At 44.9% G+C, this 20,171-nt stretch overlaps 37 non-coding genes across 37 annotated transcripts; 25 read left to right on the top strand and 12 right to left on the bottom strand.

The window, feature by feature from the left end:
- Window positions 1–1,899: 1,899 nt before the first annotated feature.
- On the bottom strand, window positions 1,900–1,972 carry TRNAR-CCG (transfer RNA arginine (anticodon CCG)). The gene has a single exon. It is a non-coding gene; the product is annotated as a tRNA-Arg (tRNA).
- A 235-nt stretch (window positions 1,973–2,207) lies between these two features.
- On the top strand, window positions 2,208–2,279 carry TRNAA-CGC (transfer RNA alanine (anticodon CGC)). The gene has a single exon. It is a non-coding gene; the product is annotated as a tRNA-Ala (tRNA).
- Window positions 2,280–2,784: 505 nt separating this feature from the next.
- On the top strand, window positions 2,785–2,856 carry TRNAA-UGC (transfer RNA alanine (anticodon UGC)). The gene has a single exon. It is a non-coding gene; the product is annotated as a tRNA-Ala (tRNA).
- A 486-nt stretch (window positions 2,857–3,342) lies between these two features.
- TRNAR-CCG (transfer RNA arginine (anticodon CCG)) lies at window positions 3,343–3,415 on the bottom strand. Its single transcript has one exon. It is a non-coding gene; the product is annotated as a tRNA-Arg (tRNA).
- Window positions 3,416–3,650: 235 nt separating this feature from the next.
- Window positions 3,651–3,722, top strand: TRNAA-CGC (transfer RNA alanine (anticodon CGC)). The gene has a single exon. It is a non-coding gene; the product is annotated as a tRNA-Ala (tRNA).
- Window positions 3,723–4,227: 505 nt separating this feature from the next.
- On the top strand, window positions 4,228–4,299 carry TRNAA-UGC (transfer RNA alanine (anticodon UGC)). Its single transcript has one exon. It is a non-coding gene; the product is annotated as a tRNA-Ala (tRNA).
- Window positions 4,300–4,785: 486 nt separating this feature from the next.
- On the bottom strand, window positions 4,786–4,858 carry TRNAR-CCG (transfer RNA arginine (anticodon CCG)). The gene has a single exon. It is a non-coding gene; the product is annotated as a tRNA-Arg (tRNA).
- Window positions 4,859–5,093: 235 nt separating this feature from the next.
- On the top strand, window positions 5,094–5,165 carry TRNAA-CGC (transfer RNA alanine (anticodon CGC)). Its single transcript has one exon. It is a non-coding gene; the product is annotated as a tRNA-Ala (tRNA).
- Window positions 5,166–5,670: 505 nt separating this feature from the next.
- Window positions 5,671–5,742, top strand: TRNAA-UGC (transfer RNA alanine (anticodon UGC)). The gene has a single exon. It is a non-coding gene; the product is annotated as a tRNA-Ala (tRNA).
- Window positions 5,743–6,228: 486 nt separating this feature from the next.
- On the bottom strand, window positions 6,229–6,301 carry TRNAR-CCG (transfer RNA arginine (anticodon CCG)). The gene has a single exon. It is a non-coding gene; the product is annotated as a tRNA-Arg (tRNA).
- Window positions 6,302–6,536: 235 nt separating this feature from the next.
- On the top strand, window positions 6,537–6,608 carry TRNAA-CGC (transfer RNA alanine (anticodon CGC)). The gene has a single exon. It is a non-coding gene; the product is annotated as a tRNA-Ala (tRNA).
- A 505-nt stretch (window positions 6,609–7,113) lies between these two features.
- Window positions 7,114–7,185, top strand: TRNAA-UGC (transfer RNA alanine (anticodon UGC)). Its single transcript has one exon. It is a non-coding gene; the product is annotated as a tRNA-Ala (tRNA).
- A 486-nt stretch (window positions 7,186–7,671) lies between these two features.
- On the bottom strand, window positions 7,672–7,744 carry TRNAR-CCG (transfer RNA arginine (anticodon CCG)). The gene has a single exon. It is a non-coding gene; the product is annotated as a tRNA-Arg (tRNA).
- A 235-nt stretch (window positions 7,745–7,979) lies between these two features.
- Window positions 7,980–8,051, top strand: TRNAA-UGC (transfer RNA alanine (anticodon UGC)). Its single transcript has one exon. It is a non-coding gene; the product is annotated as a tRNA-Ala (tRNA).
- A 505-nt stretch (window positions 8,052–8,556) lies between these two features.
- On the top strand, window positions 8,557–8,628 carry TRNAA-UGC (transfer RNA alanine (anticodon UGC)). Its single transcript has one exon. It is a non-coding gene; the product is annotated as a tRNA-Ala (tRNA).
- Window positions 8,629–9,099: 471 nt separating this feature from the next.
- Window positions 9,100–9,172, bottom strand: TRNAR-CCG (transfer RNA arginine (anticodon CCG)). The gene has a single exon. It is a non-coding gene; the product is annotated as a tRNA-Arg (tRNA).
- A 235-nt stretch (window positions 9,173–9,407) lies between these two features.
- Window positions 9,408–9,479, top strand: TRNAA-CGC (transfer RNA alanine (anticodon CGC)). Its single transcript has one exon. It is a non-coding gene; the product is annotated as a tRNA-Ala (tRNA).
- A 505-nt stretch (window positions 9,480–9,984) lies between these two features.
- Window positions 9,985–10,056, top strand: TRNAA-UGC (transfer RNA alanine (anticodon UGC)). The gene has a single exon. It is a non-coding gene; the product is annotated as a tRNA-Ala (tRNA).
- Window positions 10,057–10,542: 486 nt separating this feature from the next.
- On the bottom strand, window positions 10,543–10,615 carry TRNAR-CCG (transfer RNA arginine (anticodon CCG)). The gene has a single exon. It is a non-coding gene; the product is annotated as a tRNA-Arg (tRNA).
- A 235-nt stretch (window positions 10,616–10,850) lies between these two features.
- On the top strand, window positions 10,851–10,922 carry TRNAA-CGC (transfer RNA alanine (anticodon CGC)). Its single transcript has one exon. It is a non-coding gene; the product is annotated as a tRNA-Ala (tRNA).
- Window positions 10,923–11,427: 505 nt separating this feature from the next.
- Window positions 11,428–11,499, top strand: TRNAA-UGC (transfer RNA alanine (anticodon UGC)). The gene has a single exon. It is a non-coding gene; the product is annotated as a tRNA-Ala (tRNA).
- A 486-nt stretch (window positions 11,500–11,985) lies between these two features.
- Window positions 11,986–12,058, bottom strand: TRNAR-CCG (transfer RNA arginine (anticodon CCG)). The gene has a single exon. It is a non-coding gene; the product is annotated as a tRNA-Arg (tRNA).
- Window positions 12,059–12,293: 235 nt separating this feature from the next.
- On the top strand, window positions 12,294–12,365 carry TRNAA-CGC (transfer RNA alanine (anticodon CGC)). Its single transcript has one exon. It is a non-coding gene; the product is annotated as a tRNA-Ala (tRNA).
- Window positions 12,366–12,870: 505 nt separating this feature from the next.
- On the top strand, window positions 12,871–12,942 carry TRNAA-UGC (transfer RNA alanine (anticodon UGC)). The gene has a single exon. It is a non-coding gene; the product is annotated as a tRNA-Ala (tRNA).
- A 486-nt stretch (window positions 12,943–13,428) lies between these two features.
- On the bottom strand, window positions 13,429–13,501 carry TRNAR-CCG (transfer RNA arginine (anticodon CCG)). Its single transcript has one exon. It is a non-coding gene; the product is annotated as a tRNA-Arg (tRNA).
- Window positions 13,502–13,736: 235 nt separating this feature from the next.
- TRNAA-CGC (transfer RNA alanine (anticodon CGC)) lies at window positions 13,737–13,808 on the top strand. Its single transcript has one exon. It is a non-coding gene; the product is annotated as a tRNA-Ala (tRNA).
- A 505-nt stretch (window positions 13,809–14,313) lies between these two features.
- Window positions 14,314–14,385, top strand: TRNAA-UGC (transfer RNA alanine (anticodon UGC)). The gene has a single exon. It is a non-coding gene; the product is annotated as a tRNA-Ala (tRNA).
- A 486-nt stretch (window positions 14,386–14,871) lies between these two features.
- TRNAR-CCG (transfer RNA arginine (anticodon CCG)) lies at window positions 14,872–14,944 on the bottom strand. The gene has a single exon. It is a non-coding gene; the product is annotated as a tRNA-Arg (tRNA).
- Window positions 14,945–15,179: 235 nt separating this feature from the next.
- TRNAA-CGC (transfer RNA alanine (anticodon CGC)) lies at window positions 15,180–15,251 on the top strand. The gene has a single exon. It is a non-coding gene; the product is annotated as a tRNA-Ala (tRNA).
- Window positions 15,252–15,756: 505 nt separating this feature from the next.
- On the top strand, window positions 15,757–15,828 carry TRNAA-UGC (transfer RNA alanine (anticodon UGC)). Its single transcript has one exon. It is a non-coding gene; the product is annotated as a tRNA-Ala (tRNA).
- A 486-nt stretch (window positions 15,829–16,314) lies between these two features.
- TRNAR-CCG (transfer RNA arginine (anticodon CCG)) lies at window positions 16,315–16,387 on the bottom strand. The gene has a single exon. It is a non-coding gene; the product is annotated as a tRNA-Arg (tRNA).
- Window positions 16,388–16,622: 235 nt separating this feature from the next.
- Window positions 16,623–16,694, top strand: TRNAA-CGC (transfer RNA alanine (anticodon CGC)). The gene has a single exon. It is a non-coding gene; the product is annotated as a tRNA-Ala (tRNA).
- A 505-nt stretch (window positions 16,695–17,199) lies between these two features.
- On the top strand, window positions 17,200–17,271 carry TRNAA-UGC (transfer RNA alanine (anticodon UGC)). The gene has a single exon. It is a non-coding gene; the product is annotated as a tRNA-Ala (tRNA).
- A 486-nt stretch (window positions 17,272–17,757) lies between these two features.
- Window positions 17,758–17,830, bottom strand: TRNAR-CCG (transfer RNA arginine (anticodon CCG)). Its single transcript has one exon. It is a non-coding gene; the product is annotated as a tRNA-Arg (tRNA).
- Window positions 17,831–18,065: 235 nt separating this feature from the next.
- On the top strand, window positions 18,066–18,137 carry TRNAA-CGC (transfer RNA alanine (anticodon CGC)). Its single transcript has one exon. It is a non-coding gene; the product is annotated as a tRNA-Ala (tRNA).
- Window positions 18,138–18,642: 505 nt separating this feature from the next.
- TRNAA-UGC (transfer RNA alanine (anticodon UGC)) lies at window positions 18,643–18,714 on the top strand. The gene has a single exon. It is a non-coding gene; the product is annotated as a tRNA-Ala (tRNA).
- Window positions 18,715–19,508: 794 nt separating this feature from the next.
- On the top strand, window positions 19,509–19,580 carry TRNAA-CGC (transfer RNA alanine (anticodon CGC)). Its single transcript has one exon. It is a non-coding gene; the product is annotated as a tRNA-Ala (tRNA).
- The last annotated feature ends 591 nt before the right edge of the window (window positions 19,581–20,171 follow it).

The following is a 20,171-nucleotide window of genomic DNA, read 5'->3' on the forward strand; positions in this document are numbered from 1 at the left end:
GATGGGAGGGGAGGGTGGGGCTGGGATGGGAGGGGAGGGTGGGGCTGGGATGGGAGGGGAGGGTGGGGCTGGGATGGGAGGGGAGGGTGGGGCTGGGATGGGAGGGGAGGGTGGGGCTGGGATGGGAGGGGAGGGTGGGGCTGGGATGGGAGGGGAGGGTGGGGCTGGGATGGGAGGGGAGGGTGGGGCTGGGATGGGAGGGGAGGGTGGGGCTGGGATGGGAGGGGAGGGTGGGGCTGGGATGGGAGGGGAGGGTGGGGCTGGGATGGGAGGGGAGGGTGGGGCTGGGATGGGAGGGGAGGGTGGGGCTGGGATGGGAGGGGAGGGTGGGGCTGGGATGGGAGGGGAGGGTGGGGCTGGGATGGGAGGGGAGGGTGGGGCTGGGATGGGAGGGGAGGGTGGGGCTGGGATGGGAGGGGAGGGTGGGGCTGGGATGGGAGGGGAGGGTGGGGCTGGGATGGGAGGGGAGGGTGGGGCTGGGATGGGAGGGGAGGGTGGGGCTGGGATGGGAGGGGAGGGTGGGGCTGGGATGGGAGGGGAGGGTGGGGCTGGGATGGGAGGGGAGGGTGGGGCTGGGATGGGAGGGGAGGGTGGGGCTGGGATGGGAGGGGAGGGTGGGGCTGGGATGGGAGGGGAGGGTGGGGCTGGGATGGGAGGGGAGGGTGGGGCTGGGATGGGAGGGGAGGGTGGGGCTGGGATGGGAGGGGAGGGTGGGGCTGGGATGGGAGGGGAGGGTGGGGCTGGGATGGGAGGGGAGGGTGGGGCTGGGATGGGAGGGGAGGGTGGGGCTGGGATGGGAGGGGAGGGTGGGGCTGGGATGGGAGGGGAGGGTGGGGCTGGGATGGGAGGGGAGGGTGGGGCTGGGATGGGAGGGGAGGGTGGGGCTGGGATGGGAGGGGAGGGTGGGGCTGGGATGGGAGGGGAGGGTGGGGCTGGGATGGGAGGGGAGGGTGGGGCTGGGATGGGAGGGTGGGGCTTGGATGGGAGGGTGGGGCTGGGATGGGAGGGTGGGGCTGGGATGGGTGGGTGGGGCTGGGATGGGTGGGTGGGGAGGGGCTGGTCACCCCGTGGTGCCCTTACAAAACTCAATGTTTAACCTAATCACGCCGGCTTTTGCCCACCCTCACAGTTGGCCATATTTGCGGAATACACCATGCCGCCGTTGACCCTGGCCATTGACCGAGCAACCCAACGTTCCTACCAGCTCCCTCCGCAGGAATGTGTTTTATAATGGTGGAATCCGATGAGCTATGAAGCTCTTTTTCACAGATATCCAGTATTGCTTTAATCATTAACGCTATTTCCTACTATAATTTACTGCTATAATGAGCCAAGAATGTCTGTGTCCTGCGCGTGACGTCACTCCACGTCGACCAGCCCTGTCTCAATAATCATGAACATGTGACGTCCTCCACATGGACCCCCCCTCATTAATAATCATGCGTGGCTGACGTCACTTCACATCAAACAGCCCCCCTCATTAACAAAACGGCAACTTGTTTTGATTCGTTATGATTGCTGAGCACAGATCCAGAAGCCCAACATGTCATCCGTTCAGCAATGAACAGCACTACAATCAAATTGTCGTCGATTAGAGTTAACATATTTACGGAACTTCGCAAGGTTATTAGACTTGATACCGGATGATGGACTTCTAAATTCGAGCAGTGCGTGGAATAAGCTGATAGAAAAGTGTTGTGGTCGAACGGAGTGTGTGAGACGAAAATCAGTCTGGAGTCCTCATGGCAGAAGGATAACTCAACGAGTGGAATTATATCAGGATACTTGGGAAATTTTCTTTATAAGTGGAGAGGTAAATTATGCATAGGTAATTGAATGGGAAATCAACTTGTGATTTGAATAAGAAATATGATCGTTGAATTTTTACCAAAACACTAAAGACCCAGATGGGACTCGAACCCACAATCCCCAGCTCCGGAAGCTGGTGCCTTATCCATTAGGCCACTGGGCCAAATTCATCGAGCCCTGTGTTCTTTGTGATGACCCCTAATGTGGATGAGATGTCACTTTCAAGGTACTCAGAAGATGCCCAGGTAATGCTTGCTTCCAAGTGCCGCTATCTAACAAACGGGAAAAAGAAGAGATCTGCGAGATTTCAGAGTAGATTCTTCAACTCCGGCCATGACCCCGATAGCCCCCTTACACAACGAGGTCACGTTACTGGGATCAGACTTAGCCAGCGTAGTGGGGATGTAGCTCAGTGGTAGAGCGCACGCTTCGCATGTGTGAGGTCCCGGGTTCAATCCCCAGCATCTCCATGTCCGCAGATTTTATTTAATTCATGTTTTAAACAAAGGTTGAATTTTAAAATGAATTGTCTGTGTCCATGTCCCTGTAATAAGGGTGCACGTTAACTTTCGTAAATATTACCCTACATGAACGAAATCTTAGGATTAATGTGTGTTAATATACCCAACTTGCTATTTTTAAAACTCACGATGTACACAGTGATCAAATTGTTTATTTAAACATTTGGAGATGAAAACAAGTGCTTAAAAGTATCCAGAACACTTTTATTTCCGAATTAAATACTTCCAATAATAAATAAATTGGGAAAGCATTATAGTATCCATCCTCCACATGTATTCTAGTTATTTCTTTCAGTTTAAAAGAAACACATTTTGCTTGGACTCTGTGCAGACTCGATGGGTACAAGTCCCAGGGCCAACAGGAGAGTGAGTGGGGTGACAAGAGAGAGAAAGAAGCTGATGACAAAGTTTCACCCCATACCTAGGTGGAACTGCGCCCAGGTAGAACCGGAATGGGGATGTAGCTCAGTGGTAGAGTGCACGCTTTGCATGTGTGAGGCCCCGGGTTCAATCCCCGGCATCTCCACGCAGTGACATTTTGCCAGTGGCCAATTTTACTCGAAGGAACATGCGTGGCCTGGACAAAACGCCAACTTGTTTTGATTCGTTATGATTGCTGAGCACAGATCCAGAAGCCCAACATGTCATCCGTTCAGCAATGAACAGCACTACAATCAAGGTGTCGTCGATTAGAGTTAACATATTTACGGAACTTAGCAAGGTTATTAGACTTGATACCGGATGTTGGACTTCTAAATTCGAGCAGTGCGTGGAATAAGCTGATAGAAAAGTGTTGTGACCTGCTGAGTGGTGGTCGAACGGAGTGTGTGAGACGAAAATCAGTCTGGAGTCCTCATGGCAGAAGGATAACTCAACGAGTGGAATTATATCAGGATACTTGGGAAATTTTTTTTATAAGTGGAGAGGTAAATTATGCATAGGTAATTGAATGGGAAATCAACTTGTGATTTGAATAAGAAATATGATCGTTGAATTTTTACCAAAACACAAAAGACCCAGATGGGACTCGAACCCACAATCCCCAGCTCCGGAAGCTGGTGCCTTATCCATTAGGCCACTGGGCCAAATTCATCGAGCCCTGTGTTCTTTGTGATGACCCCTAATGTGGATGAGATGTCACTTTCAAGGTACTCAGAAGATGCCCAGGTAATGCTTGCTTCCAAGTGCCGCTATCTAACAAACGGGAAAAGGAAGAGATCTGCGAGATTTCAGAGTAGATTCTTCAACTCCGGCCATGACCCCGATAGCCCCCTTACACAACGAGGTCACGTTACTGGGATCAGACTTAGCCAGCGTAGTGGGGATGTAGCTCAGTGGTAGAGCGCACGCTTCGCATGTGTGAGGTCCCGGGTTCAATCCCCAGCATCTCCATGTCCGCAGATTTTATTTAATTCATGTTTTAAACAAAGGTTGAATTTTAAAATGAATTGTCTGTGTCCATGTCCCTGTAATAAGGGTGCACGTTAACTTTCGTAAATATTACCCTACATGAACGAAATCTTAGGATTAATGTGTGTTAATATACCCAACTTGCAATTTTAAAAACTCACGATGTACACAGTGATCAAATTGTTTATTTAAACATTTGGAGATGAAAACAAGTGCTTAAAAGTATCCAGAACACTTTTATTTCCGAATTAAATACTTCCAATAATAAATAAATTGGGAAAGCATTATAGTATCCATCCTCCACATGTATTCTAGTTATTTCTTTCAGTTTAAAAGAAACACATTTTGCTTGGACTCTGTGCAGACTCGATGGGTACAAGTCCCAGGGCCAACAGGAGAGTGAGTGGGGTGACAAGAGAGAGAAAGAAGCTGATGACAAAGTTTCACCCCATACCTAGGTGGAACTGCGCCCAGGTAGAACCGGAATGGGGATGTAGCTCAGTGGTAGAGCGCACGCTTTGCATGTGTGAGGCCCCGGGTTCAATCCCCGGCATCTCCACGCAGTGACATTTTGCCAGTGGCCAATTTTACTCGAAGGAACATGCGTGGCCTGGACATAACGCCAACTTGTTTTGATTCGTTATGATTGCTGAGCACAGATCCAGAAGCCCAACATGTCATCCGTTCAGCAATGAACAGCACTACAATCAAGGTGTCGTCGATTAGAGTTAACATATTTACGGAACTTAGCAAGGTTATTAGACTTGATACCGGATGTTGGACTTCTAAATTCGAGCAGTGCGTGGAATAAGCTGATAGAAAAGTGTTGTGACCTGCTGAGTGGTGGTCGAACGGAGTGTGTGAGACGAAAATCAGTCTGGAGTCCTCATGGCAGAAGGATAACTCAACGAGTGGAATTATATCAGGATACTTGGGAAATTTTCTTTATAAGTGGAGAGGTAAATTATGCATAGGTAATTGAATGGGAAATCAACTTGTGATTTGAATAAGAAATATGATCGTTGAATTTTTACCAAAACACAAAAGACCCAGATGGGACTCGAACCCACAATCCCCAGCTCCGGAAGCTGGTGCCTTATCCATTAGGCCACTGGGCCAAATTCATCGAGCCCTGTGTTCTTTGTGATGACCCCTAATGTGGATGAGATGTCACTTTCAAGGTACTCAGAAGATGCCCAGGTAATGCTTGCTTCCAAGTGCCGCTATCTAACAAACGGGAAAAGGAAGAGATCTGCGAGATTTCAGAGTAGATTCTTCAACTCCGGCCATGACCCCGATAGCCCCCTTACACAACGAGGTCACGTTACTGGGATCAGACTTAGCCAGCGTAGTGGGGATGTAGCTCAGTGGTAGAGCGCACGCTTCGCATGTGTGAGGTCCCGGGTTCAATCCCCAGCATCTCCATGTCCGCAGATTTTATTTAATTCATGTTTTAAACAAAGGTTGAATTTTAAAATGAATTGTCTGTGTCCATGTCCCTGTAATAAGGGTGCACGTTAACTTTCGTAAATATTACCCTACATGAACGAAATCTTAGGAATAATGTGTGTTAATATACCCAACTTGCAATTTTTAAAACTCACGATGTACACAGTGATCAAATTGTTTATTTAAACATTTGGAGATGAAAACAAGTGCTTAAAAGTATCCAGAACACTTTTATTTCCGAATTAAATACTTCCAATAATAAATAAATTGGGAAAGCATTATAGTATCCATCCTCCACATGTATTCTAGTTATTTCTTTCAGTTTAAAAGAAACACATTTTGCTTGGACTCTGTGCAGACTCGATGGGTACAAGTCCCAGGGCCAACAGGAGAGTGAGTGGGGTGACAAGAGAGAGAAAGAAGCTGATGACAAAGTTTCACCCCATACCTAGGTGGAACTGCGCCCAGGTAGAACCGGAATGGGGATGTAGCTCAGTGGTAGAGCGCACGCTTTGCATGTGTGAGGCCCCGGGTTCAATCCCCGGCATCTCCACGCAGTGACATTTTGCCAGTGGCCAATTTTACTCGAAGGAACATGCGTGGCCTGGACAAAACGCCAACTTGTTTTGATTCGTTATGATTGCTGAGCACAGATCCAGAAGCCCAACATGTCATCCGTTCAGCAATGAACAGCACTACAATCAAGGTGTCGTCGATTAGAGTTAACATATTTACGGAACTTAGCAAGGTTATTAGACTTGATACCGGATGTTGGACTTCTAAATTCGAGCAGTGCGTGGAATAAGCTGATAGAAAAGTGTTGTGACCTGCTGAGTGGTGGTCGAACGGAGTGTGTGAGACGAAAATCAGTCTGGAGTCCTCATGGCAGAAGGATAACTCAACGAGTGGAATTATATCAGGATACTTGGGAAATTTTCTTTATAAGTGGAGAGGTAAATTATGCATAGGTAATTGAATGGGAAATCAACTTGTGATTTGAATAAGAAATATGATCGTTGAATTTTTACCAAAACACAAAAGACCCAGATGGGACTCGAACCCACAATCCCCAGCTCCGGAAGCTGGTGCCTTATCCATTAGGCCACTGGGCCAAATTCATCGAGCCCTGTGTTCTTTGTGATGACCCCTAATGTGGATGAGATGTCACTTTCAAGGTACTCAGAAGATGCCCAGGTAATGCTTGCTTCCAAGTGCCGCTATCTAACAAACGGGAAAAGGAAGAGATCTGCGAGATTTCAGAGTAGATTCTTCAACTCCGGCCATGACCCCGATAGCCCCCTTACACAACGAGGTCACGTTACTGGGATCAGACTTAGCCAGCGTAGTGGGGATGTAGCTCAGTGGTAGAGCGCACGCTTCGCATGTGTGAGGTCCCGGGTTCAATCCCCAGCATCTCCATGTCCGCAGATTTTATTTAATTCATGTTTTAAACAAAGGTTGAATTTTAAAATGAATTGTCTGTGTCCATGTCCCTGTAATAAGGGTGCACGTTAACTTTCGTAAATATTACCCTACATGAACGAAATCTTAGGATTAATGTGTGTTAATATACCCAACTTGCTATTTTTAAAACTCACGATGTACACAGTGATCAAATTGTTTATTTAAACATTTGGAGATGAAAACAAGTGCTTAAAAGTATCCAGAACACTTTTATTTCCGAATTAAATACTTCCAATAATAAATAAATTGGGAAAGCATTATAGTATCCATCCTCCACATGTATTCTAGTTATTTCTTTCAGTTTAAAAGAAACACATTTTGCTTGGACTCTGTGCAGACTCGATGGGTACAAGTCCCAGGGCCAACAGGAGAGTGAGTGGGGTGACAAGAGAGAGAAAGAAGCTGATGACAAAGTTTCACCCCATACCTAGGTGGAACTGCGCCCAGGTAGAACCGGAATGGGGATGTAGCTCAGTGGTAGAGCGCACGCTTTGCATGTGTGAGGCCCCGGGTTCAATCCCCGGCATCTCCACGCAGTGACATTTTGCCAGTGGCCAATTTTAATCGAAGGAACATGCGTGGCCTGGACAAAACGCCAACTTGTTTTGATTCGTTATGATTGCTGAGCACAGATCCAGAAGCCCAACATGTCATCCGTTCAGCAATGAACAGCACTACAATCAAGGTGTCGTCGATTAGAGTTAACATATTTACGGAACTTAGCAAGGTTATTAGACTTGATACCGGATGTTGGACTTCTAAATTCGAGCAGTGCGTGGAATAAGCTGATAGAAAAGTGTTGTGACCTGCTGAGTGGTGGTCGAACGGAGTGTGTGAGACGAAAATCAGTCTGGAGTCCTCATGGCAGAAGGATAACTCAACGAGTGGAATTATATCAGGATACTTGGGAAATTTTCTTTATAAGTGGAGAGGTAAATTATGCATAGGTAATTGAATGGGAAATCAACTTGTGATTTGAATAAGAAATATGATCGTTGAATTTTTACCAAAACACTAAAGACCCAGATGGGACTCGAACCCACAATCCCCAGCTCCGGAAGCTGGTGCCTTATCCATTAGGCCACTGGGCCAAATTCATCGAGCCCTGTGTTCTTTGTGATGACCCCTAATGTGGATGAGATGTCACTTTCAAGGTACTCAGAAGATGCCCAGGTAATGCTTGCTTCCAAGTGCCGCTATCTAACAAACGGGAAAAGGAAGAGATCTGCGAGATTTCAGAGTAGATTCTTCAACTCCGGCCATGACCCCGATAGCCCCCTTACACAACGAGGTCACGTTACTGGGATCAGACTTAGCCAGCGTAGTGGGGATGTAGCTCAGTGGTAGAGCGCACGCTTTGCATGTGTGAGGTCCCGGGTTCAATCCCCAGCATCTCCATGTCCGCAGATTTTATTTAATTCATGTTTTAAACAAAGGTTGAATTTTAAAATGAATTGTCTGTGTCCATGTCCCTGTAATAAGGGTGCACGTTAACTTTCGTAAATATTACCCTACATGAACGAAATCTTAGGATTAATGTGTGTTAATATACCCAACTTGCTATTTTTAAAACTCACGATGTACACAGTGATCAAATTGTTTATTTAAACATTTGGAGATGAAAACAAGTGCTTAAAAGTATCCAAAACACTTTTATTTCCGAATTAAATACTTCCAATAATAAATAAATTGGGAAAGCATTATAGTATCCATCCTCCACATGTATTCTAGTTATTTCTTTCAGTTTAAAAGAAACACATTTTTCTTGGACTCTGTGCAGACTCGATGGGTACAAGTCCCAGGGCCAACAGGAGAGTGAGTGGGGTGACAAGAGAGAGAAAGAAGCTGATGACAAAGTTTCACCCCATACCTAGGTGGAACTGCGCCCAGGTAGAACCGGAATGGGGATGTAGCTCAGTGGTAGAGCGCACGATTTGCATGTGTAAGGCCCCGGGTTCAATCCCCGGCATCTCCACGCAGTGACATTTTGCCAGTGGCCAATTTTACTTCAAGGAACATGCGTGGCCTGGACAAAACGCCAACTTGTTTTGATTCGTTATGATTGCTGAGCACAGATCCAGAAGCCCAACATGTCATCCGTTCAGCAATGAACAGCACTACAATCAAGGTGTCGTCGATTAGAGTTAACATATTTACGGAACTTCGCAAGGTTATTAGACTTGATACCGGATGATGGACTTCTAAATTCGAGCAGTGCGTGGAATAAGCTGATAGAAAAGTGTTGTGGTCGAACGGAGTGTGTGAGACGAAAATCAGTCTGGAGTCCTCATGGCAGAAGGATAACTCAACGAGTGGAATTATATCAGGATACTTGGGAAATTTTCTTTATAAGTGGAGAGGTAAATTATGCATAGGTAATTGAATGGGAAATCAACTTGTGATTTGAATAAGAAATATGATCGTTGAATTTTTACCAAAACACTAAAGACCCAGATGGGACTCGAACCCACAATCCCCAGCTCCGGAAGCTGGTGCCTTATCCATTAGGCCACTGGGCCAAATTCATCTAGCCCTGTGTTCTTTGTGATGACCCCTAATGTGGATGAGATGTCACTTTCAAGGTACTCAGAAGATGCCCAGGTAATGCTTGCTTCCAAGTGCCGCTATCTAACAAACGGGAAAAGGAAGAGATCTGCGAGATTTCAGAGTAGATTCTTCAACTCCGGCCATGACCCCGATAGCCCCCTTACACAACGAGGTCACGTTACTGGGATCAGACTTAGCCAGCGTAGTGGGGATGTAGCTCAGTGGTAGAGCGCACGCTTCGCATGTGTGAGGTCCCGGGTTCAATCCCCAGCATCTCCATGTCCGCAGATTTTATTTAATTCATGTTTTAAACAAAGGTTGAATTTTAAAATGAATTGTCTGTGTCCATGTCCCTGTAATAAGGGTGCACGTTAACTTTCGTAAATATTACCCTACATGAACGAAATCTTAGGATTAATGTGTGTTAATATACCCAACTTGCTATTTTTAAAACTCACGATGTACACAGTGATCAAATTGTTTATTTAAACATTTGGAGATGAAAACAAGTGCTTAAAAGTATCCAGAACACTTTTATTTCCGAATTAAATACTTCCAATAATAAATAAATTGGGAAAGCATTATAGTATCCATCCTCCACATGTATTCTAGTTATTTCTTTCAGTTCAAAAGAAACACATTTTGCTTGGACTCTGTGCAGACTCGATGGGTACAAGTCCCAGGGCCAACAGGAGAGTGAGTGGGGTGACAAGAGAGAGAAAGAAGCTGATGACAAAGTTTCACCCCATACCTAGGTGGAACTGCGCCCAGGTAGAACCGGAATGGGGATGTAGCTCAGTGGTAGAGCGCACGCTTTGCATGTGTGAGGCCCCGGGTTCAATCCCCGGCATCTCCACGCAGTGACATTTTGCCAGTGGCCAATTTTACTCGAAGGAACATGCGTGGCCTGGACAAAACGCCAACTTGTTTTGATTCGTTATGATTGCTGAGCACAGATCCAGAAGCCCAACATGTCATCCGTTCAGCAATGAACAGCACTACAATCAAGGTGTCGTCGATTAGAGTTAACATATTTACGGAACTTAGCAAGGTTATTAGACTTGATACCGGATGTTGGACTTCTAAATTCGAGCAGTGCGTGGAATAAGCTGATAGAAAAGTGTTGTGACCTGCTGAGTGGTGGTCGAACTGAGTGTGTGAGACGAAAATCAGTCTGGAGTCCTCATGGCAGAAGGATAACTCAACGAGTGGAATTATATCAGGATACTTGGGAAATTTTCTTTATAAGTGGAGAGGTAAATTATGCATAGGTAATTGAATGGGAAATCAACTTGTGATTTGAATAAGAAATATGATCGTTGAATTTTTACCAAAACACAAAAGACCCAGATGAGACTCGAACCCACAATCCCCAGCTCCGGAAGCTGGTGCCTTATCCATTAGGCCACTGGGCCAAATTCATCGAGCCCTGTGTTCTTTGTGATGACCCCTAATGTGGATGAGATGTCACTTTCAAGGTACTCAGAAGATGCCCAGGTAATGCTTGCTTCCAAGTGCCGCTATCTAACAAACGGGAAAAGGAAGAGATCTGCGAGATTTCAGAGTAGATTCTTCAACTCCGGCCATGACCCCGATAGCCCCCTTACACAACGAGGTCACGTTACTGGGATCAGACTTAGCCAGCGTAGTGGGGATGTAGCTCAGTGGTAGAGCGCACGCTTCGCATGTGTGAGGTCCCGGGTTCAATCCCCAGCATCTCCATGTCCGCAGATTTTATTTAATTCATGTTTTAAACAAAGGTTGAATTTTAAAATGAATTGTCTGTGTCCATGTCCCTGTAATAAGGGTGCACGTTAACTTTCGTAAATATTACCCTACATGAACGAAATCTTAGGATTAATGTGTGTTAATATACCCAACTTGCTATTTTTAAAACTCACGATGTACACAGTGATCAAATTGTTTATTTAAACATTTGGAGATGAAAACAAGTGCTTAAAAGTATCCAGAACACTTTTATTTCCGAATTAAATACTTCCAATAATAAATAAATTGGGAAAGCATTATAGTATCCATCCTCCACATGTATTCTAGTTATTTCTTTCAGTTTAAAAGAAACACATTTTGCTTGGACTCTGTGCAGACTCGATGGGTACAAGTCCCAGGGCCAACAGGAGAGTGAGTGGGGTGACAAGAGAGAGAAAGAAGCTGATGACAAAGTTTCACCCCATACCTAGGTGGAACTGCGCCCAGGTAGAACCGGAATGGGGATGTAGCTCAGTGGTAGAGCGCACGCTTTGCATGTGTGAGGCCCCGGGTTCAATCCCCGGCATCTCCACGCAGTGACATTTTGCCAGTGGCCAATTTTACTCGAAGGAACATGCGTGGCCTGGACAAAACGCCAACTTGTTTTGATTCGTTATGATTGCTGAGCACAGATCCAGAAGCCCAACATGTCATCCGTTCAGCAATGAACAGCACTACAATCAAGGTGTCGTCGATTAGAGTTAACATATTTACGGAACTTAGCAAGGTTATTAGACTTGATACCGGATGTTGGACTTCTAAATTCGAGCAGTGCGTGGAATAAGCTGATAGAAAAGTGTTGTGACCTGCTGAGTGGTGGTCGAACGGAGTGTGTGAGACGAAAATCAGTCTGGAGTCCTCATGGCAGAAGGATAACTCAACGAGTGGAATTATATCAGGATACTTGGGAAATTTTCTTTATAAGTGGAGAGGTAAATTATGCATAGGTAATTGAATGGGAAATCAACTTGTGATTTGAATAAGAAATATGATCGTTGAATTTTTACCAAAACACAAAAGACCCAGATGGGACTCGAACCCACAATCCCCAGCTCCGGAAGCTGGTGCCTTATCCATTAGGCCACTGGGCCAAATTCATCGAGCCCTGTGTTCTTTGTGATGACCCCTAATGTGGATGAGATGTCACTTTCAAGGTACTCAGAAGATGCCCAGGTAATGCTTGCTTCCAAGTGCCGCTATCTAACAAACGGGAAAAGGAAGAGATCTGCGAGATTTCAGAGTAGATTCTTCAACTCCGGCCATGACCCCGATAGCCCCCTTACACAACGAGGTCACGTTACTGGGATCAGACTTAGCCAGCGTAGTGGGGATGTAGCTCAGTGGTAGAGCGCACGCTTCGCATGTGTGAGGTCCCGGGTTCAATCCCCAGCATCTCCATGTCCGCAGATTTTATTTAATTCATGTTTTAAACAAAGGTTGAATTTTAAAATGAATTGTCTGTGTCCATGTCCCTGTAATAAGGGTGCACGTTAACTTTCGTAAATATTACCCTACATGAACGAAATCTTAGGATTAATGTGTGTTAATATACCCAACTTGCTATTTTTAAAACTCACGATGTACACAGTGATCAAATTGTTTATTTAAACATTTGGAGATGAAAACAAGTGCTTAAAAGTATCCAGAACACTTTTATTTCCGAATTAAATACTTCCAATAATAAATAAATTGGGAAAGCATTATAGTATCCATCCTCCACATGTATTCTAGTTATTTCTTTCAGTTCAAAAGAAACACATTTTGCTTGGACTCTGTGCAGACTCGATGGGTACAAGTCCCAGGGCCAACAGGAGAGTGAGTGGGGTGACAAGAGAGAGAAAGAAGCTGATGACAAAGTTTCACCCCATACCTAGGTGGAACTGCGCCCAGGTAGAACCGGAATGGGGATGTAGCTCAGTGGTAGAGCGCACGCTTTGCATGTGTGAGGCCCCGGGTTCAATCCCCGGCATCTCCACGCAGTGACATTTTGCCAGTGGCCAATTTTACTCGAAGGAACATGCGTGGCCTGGACAAAACGCCAACTTGTTTTGATTCGTTATGATTGCTGAGCACAGATCCATAAGCCCAACATGTCATCCGTTCAGCAATGAACAGCACTACAATCAAGGTGTCGTCGATTAGAGTTAACATATTTACGGAACTTAGCAAGGTTATTAGACTTGATACCGGATGTTGGACTTCTAAATTCGAGCAGTGCGTGGAATAAGCTGATAGAAAAGTGTTGTGACCTGCTGAGTGGTGGTCGAACGGAGTGTGTGAGACGAAAATCAGTCTGGAGTCCTCATGGCAGAAGGATAACTCAACGAGTGGAATTATATCAGGATACTTGGGAAATTTTCTTTATAAGTGGAGAGGTAAATTATGCATAGGTAATTGAATGGGAAATCAACTTGTGATTTGAATAAGAAATATGATCGTTGAATTTTTACCAAAACACAAAAGACCCAGATGGGACTCGAACCCACAATCCCCAGCTCCGGAAGCTGGTGCCTTATCCATTAGGCCACTGGGCCAAATTCATCGAGCCCTGTGTTCTTTGTGATGACCCCTAATGTGGATGAGATGTCACTTTCAAGGTACTCAGAAGATGCCCAGGTAATGCTTGCTTCCAAGTGCCGCTATCTAACAAACGGGAAAAGGAAGAGATCTGCGAGATTTCAGAGTAGATTCTTCAACTCCGGCCATGACCCCGATAGCCCCCTTACACAACGAGGTCACGTTACTGGGATCAGACTTAGCCAGCGTAGTGGGGATGTAGCTCAGTGGTAGAGCGCACGCTTCGCATGTGTGAGGTCCCGGGTTCAATCCCCAGCATCTCCATGTCCGCAGATTTTATTTAATTCATGTTTTAAACAAAGGTTGAATTTTAAAATGAATTGTCTGTGTCCATGTCCCTGTAATAAGGGTGCACGTTAACTTTCGTAAATATTACCCTACATGAACGAAATCTTAGGATTAATGTGTGTTAATATACCCAACTTGCTATTTTTAAAACTCACGATGTACACAGTGATCAAATTGTTTATTTAAACATTTGGAGATGAAAACAAGTGCTTAAAAGTATCCAGAACACTTTTATTTCCGAATTAAATACTTCCAATAATAAATAAATTGGGAAAGCATTATAGTATCCATCCTCCACATGTATTCTAGTTATTTCTTTCAGTTTAAAAGAAACACATTTTGCTTGGACTCTGTGCAGACTCGATGGGTACAAGTCCCAGGGCCAACAGGAGAGTGAGTGGGGTGACAAGAGAGAGAAAGAAGCTGATGACAAAGTTTCACCCCATACCTAGGTGGAACTGCGCCCAGGTAGAACCGGAATGGGGATGTAGCTCAGTGGTAGAGCGCACGCTTTGCATGTGTGAGGCCCCGGGTTCAATCCCCGGCATCTCCACGCAGTGACATTTTGCCAGTGGCCAATTTTACTCGAAGGAACATGCGTGGCCTGGACAAAACGCCAACTTGTTTTGATTCGTTATGATTGCTGAGCACAGATCCAGAAGCCCAACATGTCATCCGTTCAGCAATGAACAGCACTACAATCAAGGTGTCGTCGATTAGAGTTAACATATTTACGGAACTTAGCAAGGTTATTAGACTTGATACCGGATGTTGGACTTCTAAATTCGAGCAGTGCGTGGAATAAGCTGATAGAAAAGTGTTGTGACCTGCTGAGTGGTGGTCGAACGGAGTGTGTGAGACGAAAATCAGTCTGGAGTCCTCATGGCAGAAGGATAACTCAACGAGTGGAATTATATCAGGATACTTGGGAAATTTTCTTTATAAGTGGAGAGGTAAATTATGCATAGGTAATTGAATGGGAAATCAACTTGTGATTTGAATAAGAAATATGATCGTTGAATTTTTACCAAAACACAAAAGACCCAGATGGGACTCGAACCCACAATCCCCAGCTCCGGAAGCTGGTGCCTTATCCATTAGGCCACTGGGCCAAATTCATCGAGCCCTGTGTTCTTTGTGATGACCCCTAATGTGGATGAGATGTCACTTTCAAGGTACTCAGAAGATGCCCAGGTAATGCTTGCTTCCAAGTGCCGCTATCTAACAAACGGGAAAAGGAAGAGATCTGCGAGATTTCAGAGTAGATTCTTCAACTCCGGCCATGACCCCGATAGCCCCCTTACACAACGAGGTCACGTTACTGGGATCAGACTTAGCCAGCGTAGTGGGGATGTAGCTCAGTGGTAGAGCGCACGCTTCGCATGTGTGAGGTCCCGGGTTCAATCCCCAGCATCTCCATGTCCGCAGATTTTATTTAATTCATGTTTTAAACAAAGGTTGAATTTTAAAATGAATTGTCTGTGTCCATGTCCCTGTAATAAGGGTGCACGTTAACTTTCGTAAATATTACCCTACATGAACGAAATCTTAGGATTAATGTGTGTTAATATCCCCAACTTGCTATTTTTAAAACTCACGATGTACACAGTGATCAAATTGTTTATTTAAACATTTGGAGATGAAAACAAGTGCTTAAAAGTATCCAGAACACTTTAATTTCCGAATTAAATACTTCCAATAATAAATAAATTGGGAAAGCATTATAGTATCCATCCTCCACATGTATTCTAGTTATTTCTTTCAGTTTAAAAGAAACACATTTTGCTTGGACTCTGTGCAGACTCGATGGGTACAAGTCCCAGGGCCAACAGGAGAGTGAGTGGGGTGACAAGAGAGAGAAAGAAGCTGATGACAAAGTTTCACCCCATACCTAGGTGGAACTGCGCCCAGGTAGAACCGGAATGGGGATGTAGCTCAGTGGTAGAGCGCACGCTTTGCATGTGTGAGGCCCCGGGTTCAATCCCCGGCATCTCCACGCAGTGACATTTTGCCAGTGGCCAATTTTACTCGAAGGAACATGCGTGGCCTGGACAAAACGCCAACTTGTTTTGATTCGTTATGATTGCTGAGCACAGATCCAGAAGCCCAACATGTCATCCGTTCAGCAATGAACAGCACTACAATCAAGGTGTCGTCGATTAGAGTTAACATATTTACGGAACTTAGCAAGGTTATTAGACTTGATACCGGATGTTGGACTTCTAAATTCGAGCAGTGCGTGGAATAAGCTGATAGAAAAGTGTTGTGACCTGCTGAGTGGTGGTCGAACGGAGTGTGTGAGACGAAAATCAGTCTGGAGCCCTCATGGCAGAAGGATAACTCAACGAGTGGAATTATATCAGGATACTTGGGAAATTTTCTTTATAAGTGGAGAGGTAAATTATGCATAGGTAATTGAATGGGAAATCAACTTGTGATTTGAATAAGAAATATGATCGGTGAATTTTTACCAAAACACTAAAGACCCAGATGGGACTCGAACCCACAATCCCCAGCTCCGGAAGCTGGTGCCTTATCCATTAGGCCACTGGGCCAAATTCATCGAGCCCTGTGTTCTTTGTGATGACCCCTAATGTGGATGAGATGTCACTTTCAAGGTACTCAGAAGATGCCCAGGTAATGCTTGCTTCCAAGTGCCGCTATCTAACAATCGGGAAAAGGAAGAGATCTGCGAAATTTCAGAGTAGATTCTTCAACTCCGGCCATGACCCCGATAGCCCCCTTACACAACGAGGTCACGTTACTGGGATCAGACTTAGCCAGCGTAGTGGGGATGTAGCTCAGTGGTAGAGCGCACGCTTCGCATGTGTGAGGTCCCGGGTTCAATCCCCAGCATCTCCATGTCCGCAGATTTTATTTAATTCATGTTTTAAACAAAGGTTGAATTTTAAAATGAATTGTCTGTGTCCATGTCCCTGTAATAAGGGTGCACGTTAACTTTCGTAAATATTACCCTACATGAACGAAATCTTAGGATTAATGTGTGTTAATATACCCAACTTGCTATTTTTAAAACTCACGATGTACACAGTGATCAAATTGTTTATTTAAACATTTGGAGATGAAAACAAGTGCTTAAAAGTATCCAGAACACTTTTATTTCCGAATTAAATACTTCCAATAATAAATAAATTGGGAAAGCATTATAGTATCCATCCTCCACATGTATTCTAGTTATTTCTTTCAGTTTAAAAGAAACACATTTTGCTTGGACTCTGTGCAGACTCGATGGGTACAATTCCCAGGGCCAACAGGAGAGTGAGTGGGGTGACAAGAGAGAGAAAGAAGCTGATGACAAAGTTTCACCCCATACCTAGGTGGAACTGCGCCCAGGTAGAACCGGAATGGGGATGTAGCTCAGTGGTAGAGCGCACGCTTTGCATGTGTGAGGCCACGGGTTCAATCCCCGGCATCTCCACGCAGTGACATTTTGCCAGTGGCCAATTTTACTCGAAGGAACATGCGTGGCCTGGACAAAACGCCAACTTGTTTTGATTCGTTATGATTGCTGAGCACAGATCCAGAAGCCCAACATGTCATCCGTTCAGCAATGAACAGCACTACAATCAAGGTGTCGTCGATTAGAGTTAACATATTTACGGAACTTAGCAAGGTTATTAGACTTGATACCGGATGTTGGACTTCTAAATTCGAGCAGTGCGTGGAATAAGCTGATAGAAAAGTGTTGTGACCTGCTGAGTGGTGGTCGAACGGAGTGTGTGAGACGAAAATCAGTCTGGAGCCCTCATGGCAGAAGGATAACTCAACGAGTGGAATTATATCAGGATACTTGGGAAATTTTCTTTATAAGTGGAGAGGTAAATTATGCATAGGTAATTGAATGGGAAATCAACTTGTGATTTGAATAAGAAATATGATCGTTGAATTTTTACCAAAACACAAAAGACCGAGATGGGACTCGAACCCACAATCCCCAGCTCCGGAAGCTGGTGCCTTATCCATTAGGCCACTGGGCCAAATTCATCGAGCCCTGTGTTCTTTGTGATGACCCCTAATGTGGATGAGATGTCACTTTCAAGGTACTCAGAAGATGCCCAGGTAATGCTTGCTTCCAAGTGCCGCTATCTAACAAACGGGAAAAGGAAGAGATCTGCGAGATTTCAGAGTAGATTCTTCAACTCCGGCCATGACCCCGATAGCCCCCTTACACAACGAGGTCACGTTACTGGGATCAGACTTAGCCAGCGTAGTGGGGATGTAGCTCAGTGGTAGAGTGCACGCTTCGCATGTGTGAGGTCCCGGGTTCAATCCCCAGCATCTCCATGTCCGCAGATTTTATTTAATTCATGTTTTAAACAAAGGTTGAATTTTAAAATGAATTGTCTGTGTCCATGTCCCTGTAATAAGGGTGCACGTTAACTTTCGTAAATATTACCCTACATGAACGAAATCTTAGGATTAATGTGTGTTAATATACCCAACTTGCTATTTTTAAAACTCACGATGTACACAGTGATCAAATTGTTTATTTAAACATTTGGAGATGAAAACAAGTGCTTAAAAGTATCCAGAACACTTTTATTTCCGAATTAAATACTTCCAATAATAAATAAATTGGGAAAGCATTATAGTATCCATCCTCCACATGTATTGTAGTTATTTCTTTCAGTTTAAAAGAAACACATTTTGCTTGGACTCTGTGCAGACTCGATGGGTACAAGTCCCAGGGCCAACAGGAGAGTGAGTGGGGTGACAAGAGAGAGAAAGAAGCTGATGACAAAGTTTCACCCCATACCTAGGTGGAACTGCGCCCAGGTAGAACCGGAATGGGGATGTAGCTCAGTGGTAGAGCGCACGCTTTGCATGTGTGAGGCCCCGGGTTCAATCCCCGGCATCTCCACGCAGTGACATTTTGCCAATGGCCAATTTTACTCGAAGGAACATGCGTGGCCTGGACAAAACGCCAACTTGTTTTGATTCGTTATGATTGCTGAGCACAGATCCAGAAGCCCAACATGTCATCCGTTCAGCAATGAACAGCACTACAATCAAGGTGTCGTCGATTAGAGTTAACATATTTACGGAACTTAGCAAGGTTATTAGACTTGATACCGGATGTTGGACTTCTAAATTCGAGCAGTGCGTGGAATAAGCTGATAGAAAAGTGTTGTGACCTGCTGAGTGGTGGTCGAACGGAGTGTGTGAGACGAAAATCAGTCTGGAGTCCTCATGGCAGAAGGATAACTCAACGAGTGGAATTATATCAGGATACTTGGGAAATTTTCTTTATAAGTGGAGAGGTAAATTATGCATAGGTAATTGAATGGGAAATCAACTTGTGATTTTAATAAGAAATATGATCGTTGAATTTTTACCAAAACGCTAAAGACCCAGATGGGACTCGAACCCACAATCCCCAGCTCCGGAAGCTGATGCCTTATCCATTAGGCCCCTGGGCCACATTCATCGAGCCCTGTGTTCTTTGTGATGACCCCTAATGTGGATGAGATGTCACTTTCAAGGTACTCAGAAGATGCCCAGGTAATGCTTGCTTCCAAGTGCCGCTATCTAACAAACGGGAAAAGGAAAAGATCTGCGAGATTTCAGAGTAGATTTTTCAACTCCGGCCATGACCCCGATAGCCCCCTTACACAACGAGGTCACGTTACTGGGATCAGACTGAGCCAGCGTAGTGGGGATGTAGCTCAGTGGTAGAGCGCACGCTTCGCATGTGTGAGGCTCCGGGTTCAATCCCCGGCATCTCCATGTCCGCTGCTTTTATTTAATTCATGTTTTAAACAAAGGTTGAATTTTAAAATGAATTGTCTGTGTCCATGTCCCTGTAATAAGGGTGCACGTTAACTTTCGTAAATATTACCCTACATGAACGAAATCTTAGGATTAATGTGTTAACATACCGAACTTGCTATTTTTATAACTCACGATGTACACATGGATCAAATTGTTTATTTAAACATTTGGAGATGAAAACAAGTGCTTAAAAGTATCCAGAACACTTTTATTTCCGAATTAAATACTTCCAATAATAAATAAATTGGGAAAGCATTATAGTATCCATCCTCCACATGTATTCTAGTTATTTCTTTCAGTTTAAAAGAAACACATTTTGCTTGGACTCTGTGCAGACTCGATGGGTACAAGTCCCAGGGCCAACAGGAGAGTGAGTGGGGTGACAAGAGAGAGAAAGAAGCTGATGACAAAGTTTCACCCCATACCTAGGTGGAGCTGCGCCCAGGTAGAACCGGAATGGGGATGTAGCTCAGTGGTAGAGCGCATGCTTCGCATGTTTTTAGGTCCCGGGTTCAATCCCCAGCATCTCCATGTCCGCAGCTTTTA

The sequence above is a fragment of the Lampetra planeri genome, chromosome 42, assembly GCF_965212315.1.
Source record: "Lampetra planeri chromosome 42, kcLamPlan1.2.h2, whole genome shotgun sequence".
NCBI lineage: Eukaryota > Metazoa > Chordata > Hyperoartia > Petromyzontiformes > Petromyzontidae > Lampetra > Lampetra planeri.